The 15,558-nt window shown below is 41.1% G+C and overlaps 1 long non-coding RNA gene across 1 annotated transcript; it reads left to right on the forward strand.

Annotated features, from left to right (window-relative positions):
- Positions 1-1,639: 1,639 nt before the first annotated feature.
- Positions 1,640-15,181, forward strand: LOC123019927. Its single transcript, XR_006413988.1, has 2 exons — positions 1,640-1,842; positions 11,066-15,181. It is a non-coding gene; the product is annotated as an uncharacterized LOC123019927 (long non-coding RNA).
- Positions 15,182-15,558: the final 377 nt, after the last annotated feature.

Here is a 15,558-nt window from a genome sequence, read left to right on the forward strand (position 1 = left end):
TCTGGAATTCTGCATTCAGTTGGGTGTATCTTTCTCCCTTGCCTTTCACTTCTTTCCTCAGCTATTTGTAATGCTTCCTCAGACAGCCATTTTGCTTTCCTGCATTTCTTTTTCTTTGGGTGGGTTTAGTTGCTACCTCTTGTACAATGTTGCGAACCTCCGTCCATAGTTCTTCAGACACTCTGTCTATCAGATCTAATTCCTTAAATCTATTTGTCACCTCTACTGTATATTCATCAGGGATATGATTTAGGTCATGCCTGAGTGGCCTAGTGCTTTTCCCTACTTTCTTCAATGTAAGCCTAAATTTTGCAACGAGAAGCCCATGATCTAAGCCACAGTCGGCTCCTGGTCTAGTTTTTACTGACTGTATAGAGCTTCTCCATCTTTGGCTGCAGAGCACATAGTCAATCTGATTTCTGTGTTGACCAGCTGGTGATGTCCATGTGTAGAGTTGTCTCTTGGGTTGTTGGAAAAGAGTGTTTGCTATGACCATCATATTCTCTTGACAAAATTCTACCAGCCTGTGCCCTGCTTCATTTTGTACTCCAAGGCCAAACTTGCCTGCTATTCCAGTTATCTTTTGACTTCCTATTTTAGCATTCCAATCCCCCATGATGATAAGGACATCATTTTTTGGAGTTAATTCTAGAAGTTGTTGTAGGCCTTCATAGAACTGGCCAACTTTCTCCAGCACGGGAGGGGGTACATCCATTGATGTATCGATGTATTAGATGTGTATTAGGTGACCTAATTGGTTACCTAGGGTATAAAACGCATGTACCGCGGTGCAACTTTTGAGACACTGCTTTGGGCTGAATGTCCCCTTTTGTCTCCCTTTATTCTATAGTGCACTATAGCTGATTTTGGCTCTAAGTCTCATCTCAGGCTCTGTTTGGCTCAGGTCTGGGGTCCACCAGGGTTTGCTCCAGCTGTTGACTGGCTGAGTCCGGTAACACCTGCACATAGTACTTTGAGCCAACCTGTTTAACATGAACTTTCACTTTCCACCAAGAACCAACCAAAGGAAACCGGCCGACCACTTCGTACTTTGCTCCAGTTTTTTCCTCCTGTATTGTAACTGAAAGGTTTTAGGTGAAGAAATATCAGCGCAACTTTCAAATGCAAATTTTGTATCAAGTGAAGTGTTAACGTCTTGTCTGAAAAGCGGGAAGTTAGGGAGCGATCCTATGCATTCGGGGGCAGAAAGAACCTCCCAGCAATCCACCGACCCGAGTTGTAAACCTTATTTCTGTAGAAAAATGTATAGGTCTCTGTGTCATAGGATCCCTACTTCGTTTCTCGCTTCTCTTTTAAAGCCCAATGTGATTCACAGGATAATGAACGCACGATAGAACACCATATAAAGGAGTGATAAAACAAAAAGATCTCGCTACGTTTTAGGCGCTCAGGCAGCTTGGACGTGGGCTGGGCGATGCCCAGCACACCGCCGCGCCGCGCCGCGCCGCGCCGCCTCTCCAGCACCGGCAAGCGGAGCGCACCTGCCAGCGGCAGCACCGGAGGCGGCAGGACGCCCCGCCCCGGACCCGGCCGCGCCCCCGCCGCCTCGAGGGGGCTTTGGCGCCGCCCGCCGCGCGGCTCCCGCCCTTCCTGTCCTGCGCGCGGGCGCAGACGGATCAGGCCCGACTGCTCGGAGGACGCCCCGGTGCCGACTTTCGGCGGGAGCGGCAGCCCGCAGAGCTCGGAAGGCGTCCGGCTGCGCCGGCCATGCCGCTGCCGGAAATTTCAGAATTCCCGCCGCACTAGCAGCGCTCAAGGCGGTTCCTCCCGCCGTGAGGCTTCCGCTTTGGGATTTTCTGACTGCGCAGGAGAGAAACAATTGTGAGCACATGTTCAAGCAGATTTTAAAAAATGATTACGATATTAATGTTAGATACTATTGTGCTTTATCAAATTCCAAGATTGCAATGGAAAACAAGCTAACTTTGGTGATAATGGGATGTTTTGCTAATGCTGTTTAGTCGCAAAGTTGTGCCCGACCCATCACGACCCCATGGACAACATTCCTCCAAGGCTCTCCTGTCCTCTACCATCCCTCGGAGTCCACCAAGCCCACACCCACTGCCCCAAAGGCTCCTTCTGGCCACCTCATCCTCTGCCGTCCCCCTCCTCTTTTGCCGTCAATTGTTCCCAGCATTAGGGTCTTCTGCAGTGAGTCCCTCTTTAGGTGGCCAAAGTCCAGTGAGTATTGTTAGGTACTGAAAAGTGAAAGAAACTCCACAAATGTGTATGTGCTTGTTTAAGCATGTAAATGTATGTGCTTAATTAGAAATTACTGATTTCAGTGTTACAGAAGGCAAACTAATTAATCTCTTGGGTGCTTTTAGCACAGAATGGTTGTTTATGGATTAAGGTCACTATCCCCTTTAACCGGGTCAAAGTATCACATAGACCTCTCCAGTCCAGTCTCCTGTTGGCCTGATGTGTATTTGGTGCACCCAGACATGTTTCATGTATGCTATATGCTACATCAGTTTCATATTCCTTTAGTCTGGAAAGCACTTTCTTTTCTGCAACTGGGTTCCTCAGTCCCTTTGCAGTCCAAGAAGCCACTTTAAGCATGGAATTATTGTGTATATTGTTTGTCCTTGTACACGTGCAAATCTTATCCTTTCTACAACAATATTGATCACAAAGTAATTCAATAGCTTTGCTGTGGACAGAATACATTTCATAATGTCATCACTGTGACTGTCATCCTTTCAATGAAAAATACAGACGCAAAGGAGGTAAAACTCCACAGAGTAAAATAAAAAATTAATAAATGAAGCCTATCCAAAAGAAATGAAAAGTCAACATCAGTAAAACAAAACAATGCAAAAGATAAACCTTCAGCTCCCAGCAAGACAACCGTGGAACCTACTCAATAATCCATTATATCACTGATTATCAGAAATATTATTTTTGATTAATGGAAAAAACCTGCTAATTAACCTTAACACTGTCAAACCAAACAAGAAAATTGTTTAAAAGGAAGGCTAAAGAGAAAGAGAATTTTAAAAAGTAAATCAAAACATAGCAGAGGAATAAGGAGAATGGCAAAATGCCTAGAAATCTGAGAGCAGTACAACAGTGGAACCAGCTGCCAAGAGAGGCTGTATGATCTACACCTGCTTCCACATTTAAGAAGCAATTGGACAATTATCTGATTGGGATGGTGTAACTGGACTCTGCACTAGCAGGGGGTTGGACTCAGTGGCCTTCTTGACCTCTTCTGACCCACCTGTTCTGTGAAGGTGTGTAAGCCATTGCTGAATGTCTGGAATTTTCCAATCAACTTTTGAAAAGTAGAATTTAGCAGGATACAGTAGACGCTATAAGAACTGAAGACACTTTCTGAACAGGGTAAGTAGTTCTAATATCCATAGGGAAAGATTCTCTGGGTATTGAAACATCAATTCATCTCGGCAGGAAGTGGCAGAAGTGCAGCTAGTGAAAATCCAATGCCTGTCTTAGATTTAGAAACTGCCATGGTTAAATATTCCCTAAAACTGCCAAACACTCTTGAAGGTAAAACTCCTCTCAAGCTTAAAGCAATTACAAAAATAGAACAGTATGTAGCACTACATACAGTTAGTGAAAAATAAAAGGAAAAACAAAGATGTAGACTAACATAGAAACAAAGAAACAAAGTGAGTCAGAAGGGGCCTCCCTGGCCATCTAGTCTGAATCCTGGCTCCAGCCGGCTCTGCTCATGTAATCCCCAACATATGATTGTCCAATCCTTCCTTGAACACCCTCTCTGATGGAGCCTCAACCACCTCCCTTGGAAGCCCATTTCATATCCTAGGGGTCCTAAACATCAGGAAGTAGTTCCTGACATCCAACTAGAAGCCTGGTTTTGCTCCATTGGAACAGGTCCTGAACCTCCTCCACATGGCATCCCCTCACATAACTATACATCACTAAAAGATCCTCTCAGAGTCTCCTCTTCTCCAAGCTGAAAAGACCCAGTTCCCTCAATCTCTCCTCATATGTCATCCTTCTCAACCCGGCTACCATTCTTGTGATTTTGCACTGAACCAATTCTAACCTAGCTATGTCTCTCCTATAATGAGGAGTCCAGAACTAGATGCAGTACTCCAGTCATGGACATGCCAGAGTTGTGTAGAGCGGTATCAACACCTCCCTAGATCTGGCTATACATCCAAGGGTATCTGCCTTCTTAGCCACCGCATCACACTGCTGGCTCACGTTCAGCCTGCTGTTGACAAGATCCCTTTCACAAGTGCTGCTCTCCAGCCTCTTGTCCTCCATCCTGTGCCTGTGACACCTATTCCTGGGTCCCAAGTGCAAGACCTTGCACTGATCTACATTGAATGCCAACCTGTTGTTAAGTACAACATAAAATTATCTTAATAGTAACATTAAAGCTGAAAAATAAGAGACAGTACAGGAAACAAGCTAGATCGCTGTCTTAACCAGAAAATCATCCCACATTTAAGGTAATGTGAAGCAATGTGACATTTCTGTCTCAACTGTGATGTTTTTCTTCACCTCCAAGTCACCACTTGATGTTACAATAGTGCATGGACACAAAAAGCCTTGGTGAACTTGTACTATTGTGGACCTTTTGTGTCATTTGGAGTTCTTGCATGCTAGGATTAAACCATTAAAAAAATCAACAGTCTCTTCTAAGGTTTCCACAATTCACTGCAGTATCTCCAGTCCTCCAGACGCAGGATCACAATTTTACCATTATCGGTATGGAAACACTCTGGCAAGAGCAGCCGCGGAGGATGCTGCTTCTAGCCTTCTCTCTTTTCTGCCTTCAGCCCCCCAGCAACTGATGTGACATGGCTTTATTTCATTTATTTTATATTTAATTGGTCAAGTAATGCATCTATCTCCCTACTTACATTTGGAAACGAGGCAGCATAAAATACATGAAGGGAGAAAGAATAAACCATGGAAAAAGGATTATTTCCATTTAGTAAAAAATCTCAGTGGTGCTGAACTGGTTAGGAAGTGGTGTAGACTAGGGTTGGGACAAACCCTTTTGGGATCTGTACCTCTAGCATCCATGGGCTTCCTCTTGTGCTTGACCCTGTCCTACAAAGTGAGCTGAGACCTGAGGACGTCCCCAGCCATTGCTCATGGAGCCCCGCTGTGCAACTGGCAACCTTTCCCATCAGACGGAGCCTGTCCAAGAGCAGTGGCAGGACACCATGTGCTGCACCTTCTTCCCTCCATTGCTGTGTATGGAAAAGGGATGCTGCTTGAGCACTGTGTGGGACTCGATTCCTGTGAATGCTGGGGGTGCTTCAGGGATGCTGCAAAGTGGACTGGCGTCTGGGGTGGGGGTAAGCCAGGGAATCTGCCTGCAGCAGCTCCGTTGGAAGGAAGCTGCTGCGGTCCATAGGCAAGACTAGAGAAAGGGCAGGGATTTGATCATGGGAACTACTGGGATGCATGGCAAGATTGGGAGGGCGGAGCAGTGGGGATGGAAATGGCATTGTGCTCTGCAGCAGATTATTGTTTGACCAGTCACTTTGGGCAAGAATCTGCACGCCATGAAAACAGTACAAGGTTCTTTGTCATGCCATGTGAACCCAGCCACTAACTATAACAACTACAACACTGGCCATGATTAAACATTACATGTATCATATAGGCACTGGCATAGGAAATAAGGTGTAATGTTTTATTTGTTTGTTTCTATACTGCCCCATAGCCAAAGTTTTCTGGGCAGCTTACAACAAGGGAAGGCTGTTTACAGCAAGATAAATGTTGTCTGCCACAAGTGTTGCTTGCGTGAAACAAATCTTGTGTGATATGTGACATCTCTTTTTCCAGTAGTTGAACATGGAATATCTCTGCATGTGTGTTTGTAGAAACACCTCACATCAGTGTGGGTAGTTTCCATCTGTTTCTGTAGCATCTGCCTTCTTGCCATCTGCTTGGGTAAAATGATGAGTCACTCTTTGTTTCTGCACTTTGTCAGAAAACCTTCTAGAAAAACAAGACTAAATTGTTTTTGCACAATCAGTCTCTCAACTGCACAGATCGTTCTAGCAAACAACTTTTGGCAAGCCCCATGGAAGGAAACCTGTAACTTCCTTTCAAGCCAGCTTACTTTGTGACTGGTAAAAGAGTGCACTGTTGTAAAACTATTAAGGAATTCTGTAATGGAAAATGTGATAAGACACACACCACCACCAGAAGATGAGATTGCATACTATAAAAGACAGCACATGGCAGGTCCAGACATAATAAGGGAAGTGCAGAGACCTGGCTGGTTTCTCTGCAGAAATTATTTCTGTACCTTCTCAGACTTGGTGATTTGAGAATACCAGATCCCCACAAGTCAAATCCTCCAACTTAGTCATTAGCTTTCATTGTACCAGGACATCAAATTCAGTGCTAGCCAGTGTCGCAAATGAGAAAATGGTGATTCATTAGTTTATGAGATGGCAATTCATAAACTTGAGATAACAATTAAATTAAATCATTTTTTTTAATTTATGGGAAATAATATTCCAACCTCATAAATTAAGGAAAATTGCTTTATCTAAAATGTGCTAGTAAGACCTGCACATGCCTCATCCCCTTGACACTTATATTAGCTCATCATCATGGGAGAGATCTCTCAAAATTATTTCCCAGTATGACAGGTTTGGGATTGACACAGAAAATAAATCTAATGACTGTAAAGTTAGAGGTCAGATAATTTATATTAGAGATATGAATCAGGCAGGCGCACACTTCCAAAATACTTGTTTAATTTAATACTCATCATACAAAATGTAAGAGCATAAGAACCATGCCGAATCAGAGCAAGTGGTCCATTTAGTTCAGCATTCATTACCCAGGAGCCAACCGGTACCCATCGGAACCCACAAACAGGATGTGACGGTGACAGCACCTACCTGCCCAAGTTCCCCAGCAAATGCAGCACGTAAGCGCATTGCCTCTGATACTGAAGGCTGGATGCTTTTACATTACAAAAATTACATTCTTTCTGGCCAGGATATACTGAGAAGTGCAGCCATCTGATTTCAATTCTAGCCAGTTAAAACTGCCAGAAGGAAGCTTTGGTTTAAACTTAAAAAAAATTAAATAGAAACTTCCCTTCTAGTAAGAGAAGAATACAATGAAGTGAGACATAACATAGTTTTGGAACAAAAGGTGCCACATAAACGAAATCATTGTCACCATCTGAGAACGGAAGCAAGGCCATTAAGGCACTCCCGCTGACAGTAGAAACTGTCTTTTTGCTCTGCAGAAGCCACATTTGGCTAAAGACCAAGAAGGAGGAAAACATTCTTTATATATATCAATAAATATGTCGTTTATGTAGACTTATCTTACCTTATGACTGCTCACAGCATCAACAGAACAAAAAGCAAGACCAGAAAGGGTATCATCAGAGTTAATTACTTTCAGATCCCATTGACTGAACTGGAAGGTTAAATACTTGGTTAAGGCTGCCGTCTGTACTGAAACTTTTAACTAAATATCAAAAAATTCAAAATTCAAAAAAAGAGCTATAGCATTTAAAATTAAAAAATGAAACATCAAGACAGGAGTTACTTTCTCACCATTTAAATACCATTTGCTTACACCACCATACTACATACGTAGTATTCCCAAGCAGTCAACCCAGCTAGGCACGGACATGACCCAACGTTTCTTGACTTTTAGCAAAACTGTTGAGTCCTGTGTGCTTGCAGGCCATACATTCTAATCAAGCAAGCAGGGCTTTAACTTTTGATAGCTGCAGCAGAGGGATGGGAGAAGGAAGCAACAACCTGATTTGCACAATTACTGGAGATTATACAAGCCATGGTATGTGCTGGGCCAAAATATCCCAACTTGAATGAATGGGATTTGAACTAGTGGTGACAGAGCAAGAAAGGGATCTTGGGGTAGTGGTGGGCAGCTCAATGAAATGTCAGCCCACTGCTCAGCTGCTGTGAATAAGTCAAACTACTTCCTAGGCATAATTAGGAATAGAATCAAAAACAGAACTGTCAAAATCTTACTACCCTTATACAAATCTTTGGTGCAAATCTTTGGAGAGATAGAGATCATATAATCTTAATCCACAAACTTCTGTGCCAGGTCAGTTTATCAGAGATCTGGTTTGTGTATGTCATTACTCTTTTTACCAGACAAAATGAAATATTTTGTTGTATCCTGGACAAAAAAGGATATACTGCATCCATTTTATCTTTCAAGTATATTGCAGTGAATGATAGCAAAAGGTCCTCTGAGTGGCTTAAGGAAAATACCAAAGAAACCAATACCTCACATCTATGCAGTCGCTATTTGATTATAAAATAGGCAAGTACAGGCAAGAATTTAAATGATTCTTAACTTTAAATATTTTAAATAAAAGCTCTCTGGAATGCAGTTTTTACTGGCCTCTTGAAAACCAGCCAAGAGAATGCCGAACAATACTCCTTGATAGGAAATTCTGTAACTGAAGTTTTCCACAGAAGAAGGCTGCTGATCTACTGTAACTTAGACAGTTGGAGGTACTCATAAAAGAGCCTCCTTGGAAGATCTTAACACATGGGGTTAATATATGTGAGGTACTCCTTCAGGCCATTGAGGGCTGTAAAATCCAAAATGAGCATGTGGAAACAATATAGATCTTTCAGGGCAGTGTTCAATAGTCTCTTCAGTTGTTAGAATTCTGACTGCTGTGTTTTGAACTGGATCTTTTGTAGTTTGCAAACCTTCAAAAGCAGCCCTCTATGCACTGTATTATAGCAGTCCAATCTAGAAATTGCCATGCCGTGGTTTATGGAGGCAAGTTAAATCAGTAGATCAGTGGTGACCTGTGGCCCTCCAGATGTAGCAGCAAACAAAAGAGGTAATAACCAGAGCAGGGAGGGTGAGTGAAGATGAACCATGCTGTGAAGGACACTGGAATAAATGCCAGCTGGAGGACTGAAGGGGAAACGGTACCCATCGGCTGGGCATACTGTGGATTGCTCACAGTATGCCAACCCACCATGACTTAGCAAGCAAGCTTATCATAATATACAAATATGCCCTCTGTGATAAACTAATGCAAGCGTCTGAATATTAAGTTGACTTCATGACTAGCTGTCATGAAGGTCATTTAAATTACTGCAGTCCTCCAGCTGTGAACATTTGGTGAAAATATACAGTCTTTCACAGATGTTAACAATAATTTTGAAACACTAGGCTATGTTGTACATTTGCAACACATTAATATTATGGTGAAGTATTATTTAATCATTCCTATAAAGTTCTTAAGGGGCATGCCAAAAAAAGACTGCTAAAATTATATAATTATACAATTATTGCACCATATATTATGCATATATATTAATTGGTATTCTTATAATTGAATCTAGAGAATAGCTTAGTATTTCATGCAGAAGAATTATTCTTCTCATAAAACAGACTTTTCTTGAGCAAATTTTGAGAAGTCACTTCTAAGTTATGGATGCCATGCATCCAAAATTACACATCAGGTCTGGGGCATAGGTGGCAGGATACTATGGGTGGAGCACTGGGACCAGTGATGATGGAAGTCTTACTGGAATGCAGAAGAACCAGATGCAAAGACAGAAAAAGCAAGAGTCGGATACCTGGCATGGTGGGTCAGACCAGAGGCAAGTTCAGTCAAGAGCAGATGTGAGTCAAGGCACCATTGGAAGCCAGGCAAACCTGGCAACAGGTTCAGGAACACAAATCAGCCACCATGAAGGCCCATGTTGTTGTGGTCAGGCTAAGAAGCGGGCTGAATCATGCTGCTTGTTCTCAGGGGACGCTGGACCACAGCTTCAGATCCTGATGTGAAGCAGCATTAAGTCTTGATGTTTTTAAGTTCAGGAAAGTTGAGCATGTTCTGTTGAATGCCTTTGAAAATGTGGGCTTTAAGTGCTGAACAGCTGTTTTTCTCCATATGTTTTAAGGAACTCTATTTCATATCCTCTAACAGATAGACATTTTTTTCAATCAGTAAATTAAGGCTGACACTGAGCAGGGATTTGGGCTCTATGCTGTAAAGGTTTCTTTCCAGTTCTGTGTGTCTGAGAAAAGATTTTCTGAAAGAGAAATTCTTCACAGTGCTTCTAAACATTTAAAGCCAGGTGGCCAGATATACCTCCTTTGGGATGAGGCTGTAGAATGTTTTCCCCTTCATGTGATTTGTCCGTGTTTAGTAGAGTGATGCACTGCTAAAATGCAGTGAAAATAGGCTTCCGATGAAAAATAGGAAAAGCAGCAAAAGATAAAATGATCAGCTACATACAGTGGGAAGGAAGGGCAGAAACAGGTTACCTGCACTGAAATTTGAGGTGGAAGGAGAGGGAGAGAATGAAGAATTGGCATCATGGCTGGCAGATCTTCTTTAATGTCAACAACTCCATTTTATTTTTGGTCCCACCAGTCTGTGAGTTTGTGTTTTGCCAAGCTAAAGCTACATAGAGTCATAAACCAAGGCCTCTAGCAATTTGTTCAGAAAAACATCTCAGTTGTGTTCCTATAGGAATTCTTGCCACCATTGCCCTTTGGGCCTGGAAAAACTGCATTTGGTTAAGAGGAATTTCCTTCTGGTTGCCAGGAAGTTGAGCATAACACCAGGGGGATTAGCATGGACCATTGTCTTCATCCTTATTTTCTTCCTTTGCTCTGGACTCCATATACATTAGTTTGTTCCTGTCCTAATTGAAGACCTTTGCTTAGGTGGTTTTAGGTAATCTCTCCTGTTTACCTTGAAGCTTTGTTTCCAAATGTTATTCTGGCTTTTGTATGCCTTCTAATTCCCTTTCCTGTTTATATATAAACTTGGCACCTACCTCAGGGTTTGTGTGTGTACTATATTCAGGGCCACCTTCTTGGTTATTGCTACTTAGAGTTCAGGCCTAAGTCTTTGAAACTGAGATCGGGTTCTTAATTCATAAATCCTTAAGCATAGCCTGTAAAGTCTGAGAGTCCCCTGGCTCATACGGCTGTTGCCAGAAGGCATGATAGCAGCCTACCTTGCTGGGTTAGTGTTAAGCTCAAACAAGCCCTGCCTACTCTGCCTGAGCTTAGGGCAATTCTTTTCTTCTCTTTTCAGTGAGACAAAGATGAAAGCAGGGAAAGAAGTTGAAGCTGGGAATGACCATCTGAAACAGCAGAAGGCTGAGAATCAAAGAATTGACACAGAGAGAAACGTCTTCTGTTAGAGGGAACAAAAATGTGTGCTGTGTGTCAGCCCAGAGAAGCTGGATGACTAAGGGGTTTCTGGTTTTTTTTTAAGGGTCAGCTCTGGATATGGAGGAAAGAGACCAGAAATGTAACAGACCATCTGTGGTTAAAGTGTGACTGCTTGTTGAAACTGCATTTATTTAAATGTGAGAAGCACTAGTTTATTCTGACATCGTTGTTATATGTACAGTCTAACCTGCACAATCACAGGGGTTAGGGGCACAGGATGAAAGTGTAAAAACCATGAATATCTCTACACCCCCTCAAACCTTACCTCTTAATCCTGTTGACCGTATGTCTGTTGACCGGATTGCTTCTGCCTCTCCCCCTGTGTTAGCCAACAGTCAACTTGTGGATGTCATAATGACAGGCAACTGCAGCAGCTTCCTTCTCACTGTATGAAGCATATCTAATAATTAAACCTTTTCTAAGGTCTTCGCTTTCTTTTTCCTCTTGGGAGCAATTTCAGAAGCACCATGCTTTGGACTCAGGATTCTGGCTGATACTTTACTGCATTTTAAAGATGCAAAAAGTTGTGAATAACGCAAGACACACTGCACACAGAGAGACAAAACACAGGAGTGAGGCTGAATAACATCAAGACAGTGTGGTGGCCCCAAAGTGCATAGTCCACAGTTCTTTAGCGCACTGAAACTTTTCACAAAATGTAACTTTTAATAATTTGTGTATATATTTAAGGTAGCAAATGATAAAATAGATTAATAATACATATACTGTATGTATTTATGACTTTTTTTTAGTTTTCTTTACATTTTCTAGTTTATGTGCATCATCTGTGATTTTCTTCAGTAGGCTGCAAAACTCTCCCAAAAATTCCCATTTAATTATCGATGGCAAACTCACAAATAAACAAATTCATGTAAATTAAACCCACAAAAGTCAGGGTTCAACTGTATTGATTTTTCTTTACTATCTGTATTGATTTTCCTTTATTATCTGAATTCTGTATCTCTTATTTTCTATATTTGAGTTGATCTCACCTTATTGTTTAGATCTAATTACATTTCTAGTAACCTGAAGTTCATTACAATATGCTTCTGTTTTAGAATAGTGAGGATATGTGTATTTGAATTTGTTTTTCCAAGTTCATTTCAAATGCACGTGTAAGCTTTAAAAGTAAGTTCTGTTTCTTGTACATTTATTTATTAATTAGATTAGATTTATATCTTGCCTTGTTCTTACAAAGACTCAAAGCAACCTAATCAGTCTCCTCCACCTGCTCTCAGCCTTATCTTTACAACAACAACCCTGTGAGGTAGGTTGGGTTGAGAGTCTGTGACTGTTCCAAAGTCACCGAGTTAGCTCCATGGCCAAGTGAGGACTAGAACCCAGATTACCTCGTATCTCTGAGCTATACTGTGTTCATAGGCAAGATCAGTACAGGCAATAGACAATCATGTCAAACCATTAAGCTTTCTCACAAAATTATTGGCAGATATGGAGAAGAATGTGCTTTTATTATCAGACTTTGTTAACCTCTGTGAAAATATACTCTCATCCATCCATTTATTTAGCTTCCTGTTAAACTATTTTACAATGATTTAAATGAAATAAAGTAATAAAGCACAAAGTCATTTGCTAAAAATGAACTCATTGTTATAGTTAATAGAAGCTGTATCTTATTCATGCTTCATTAATATTTTATGTTTGTTAAAAAAAAGATGTGCCCTTTTGCTGGATGGTAATGGAAGTTTTGAAGGGTCATAAAGTAATGACTAAGAATTCATGGCATATTTCTGTGGTCAAAGCCACATTTGCAAGTTCATGTGGTTCTCCCACCTTATGTTTCCCAAACTATTTATCTCAAATACAATCTGCAGTATTACCCCAATTCCCTCAGTCATCTTATACTAACTATATGCAGGAGAAAAGTCTCAGTGCGTCTTGTCATCAAATGAGTTTTTAAAAAGATAGTTCAGTATATCTCCTGCGAGCTTTACTATAGTAGATAAATGCATTTTGTCAGATGCAAGACTGAGCACTGCAATGGGTGAAGTACTATTACAACACGTTAAAATGACAGGTGAATAAAAATAGGTAGAAATATTCTACATCTGTGCAATGATTGTCTTCCACACAGATGTAGACCCTGTGGGCCTCCAGATGCTGAATATCATCAGCTCTAGCCAGCATGGCCAGTGGTCATGAATGATTGTTAATGTAGTCCAACAGCCTCTGAAAGACAAGTTCCTCATAGAATAGGAGGAAAATTAGAATAGTGCCATTTCTGAGTGTGGTTCTCCTTTCCCTGGAAACCCTTGGAACATTAACAATGCCATGTTAACTAATCTATAATAGCACATTTGACTGTGAAAGCAGTCTATCAAACAGACTGTGAAAATAAAAAAAATATGAAATTGGAATTTCTTCCAAGCTATATGCAGCTTAATTTTGCTTATCCTGGGCTGGTGGAACTCATTTGTACAAATGTATGTATTAACAGGGAAAGCCTTTCCCATCTTCACTGGCATCAGAAGCTATCCCTTCAAGCAGTATCCTGTTTTCTTCTAATCAGGTTCTTTGGTTAATAAGAAGATGCTTATCAACCAACAATTCAGGCACAGCATCTTTTCCCATGAAGGACAACTGCACCTACACGTTTTTGTTCTGTCAAAGGGACAAAGTCTTTACCAACAAAAAGGGTAGCACCACTTTATCTACCAAACCTGCCTTTTGGCACCTGCTTATACTAAAACCATCCTTGGTGAATGGAGTTCAGAGAGGCATGTTATCACTACTTGTTGACAAACCCTGCACTTGCAAATGCAGAAGCAAAAACCAAAACAGTGCTTGGGAGGTGCTGAGGATGAGAAAGACAGGACCCCCACACAAGCACAAACCCACTAATTTTAGTGGAAGTTCAGTATGTGGATGATGGCCCCAGGATTTAGCTTCAATGACTAGGGTGCCTGCCAGCCATCTATTGGACAACTTCATGGCAAGTTGTGATCTCTCATATAAGGCGCAAGTCAGTGAAGCTAGCTGCCTGTACTTCACCTACTCTGAAAAGAAGGTAGGTAGCCATTTTTGGACATCTAACTGCTGCATTTCAGAGGGGGAAGAAAGGAGGCTGAGATACACCAGTATGTATCATAGCTTTGAAACTAGACTCCTATCCTCCCAGCCCTGGAATGTTGTGGGGATAAGATGGAGGAGGAGAATGATGTAAGCTGCCTTGAGCCCTTTGTAGGAAAAAGGCGGGATATAAATCGAAAAATAAATAAAAAAATAAATAATGTCCACTGAATGTCTCAGAGGTTGCTTTTAACCTTAGGAAAGGAGGCAGCAGCTCTTTCCACAATGGCTTTGTAAAGGGGAAGGGTGCTCCAAGTATGAGAGGTCAGAGCTGCTTTTAGACATCAGAGCTGGGTCTCAAAAGAATTGTATAGCCTTCCAGGAGCCATAGGATCGCTTTCCACTGCAGTGTTATTTAGAGCACTGTGGAAATTAAGGTACTGAGCAAGTTGCAGCTGCTTAATAGTTAAAATGAACAGAAATATAATATCAAGCTAATAAATTTAAAGATGCTGCTATGCTTTGGGATAAAGACGCAAACATTAGGATTTTCCACAAGAAGAGTGAAGGGCTCTTATTTGTGTTTAAATGCAAAGTTTATATTTATGGCCTTTCTAGTTCACTCTGCTATTTTCCCAGAAATGGAATTAATTGCCTGTCGTTCTACTTACTAAGAATTGTATTAAACATTATTTGCCTTCAGCTTTTAAATTCAACCAACATTCAGAGGTTTTCAGTATTTTTATTGTCCATTGCATATTTTATGGCACAGCGGAATTATGTGAAACTAGTTCAGAATGTTTAAAAGAATGTGCATAATAATTTTACTTCTACAATGCAAAAGCTTCCAAAAGTACCCCTCAGTCTAATTAGGAAATAAAAGTATTCACTGATGATAATTTTATGCTATGTTGTAAGTGCACTGATTAATTAAAACACAATTTCTGTTCTTGGTCTAGCCATTTTCTTTGCTTGTTTTGTTGCCTTCTAAATATTCTTTGCAGACATGTGACTGAAGATAAAAGCCAGTGTAAATTAACTTTTTCCAGTCTTTACCAAATGTGACTATTAAGGGAATCCTAAGATTTCAACAATACAGTTTGATGCAATATTGCAAGGTGTAGAGCATAAACATATTTCTCACTGTAGCAATTAGGAACAGCGATGAATGGGGAATTTGCCAGGAAGTAAATAAAATCATTGTCATGGGGAGAGCAATCCTAAGGTCCCTGCAGAGCATTCTTGGTACCATAAGATTCTTCAGAATCCTCCCTTTCATGCTGTAGACACTGTTATGACTCAGAAAGTTACTTTCCATTACAGAAC

Source organism: Varanus komodoensis, unplaced genomic scaffold (assembly GCF_004798865.1).
Source record: "Varanus komodoensis strain SLA01 unplaced genomic scaffold, ASM479886v1 scaffold13_1, whole genome shotgun sequence".
Classification (NCBI taxonomy): domain Eukaryota; kingdom Metazoa; phylum Chordata; class Lepidosauria; order Squamata; family Varanidae; genus Varanus; species Varanus komodoensis.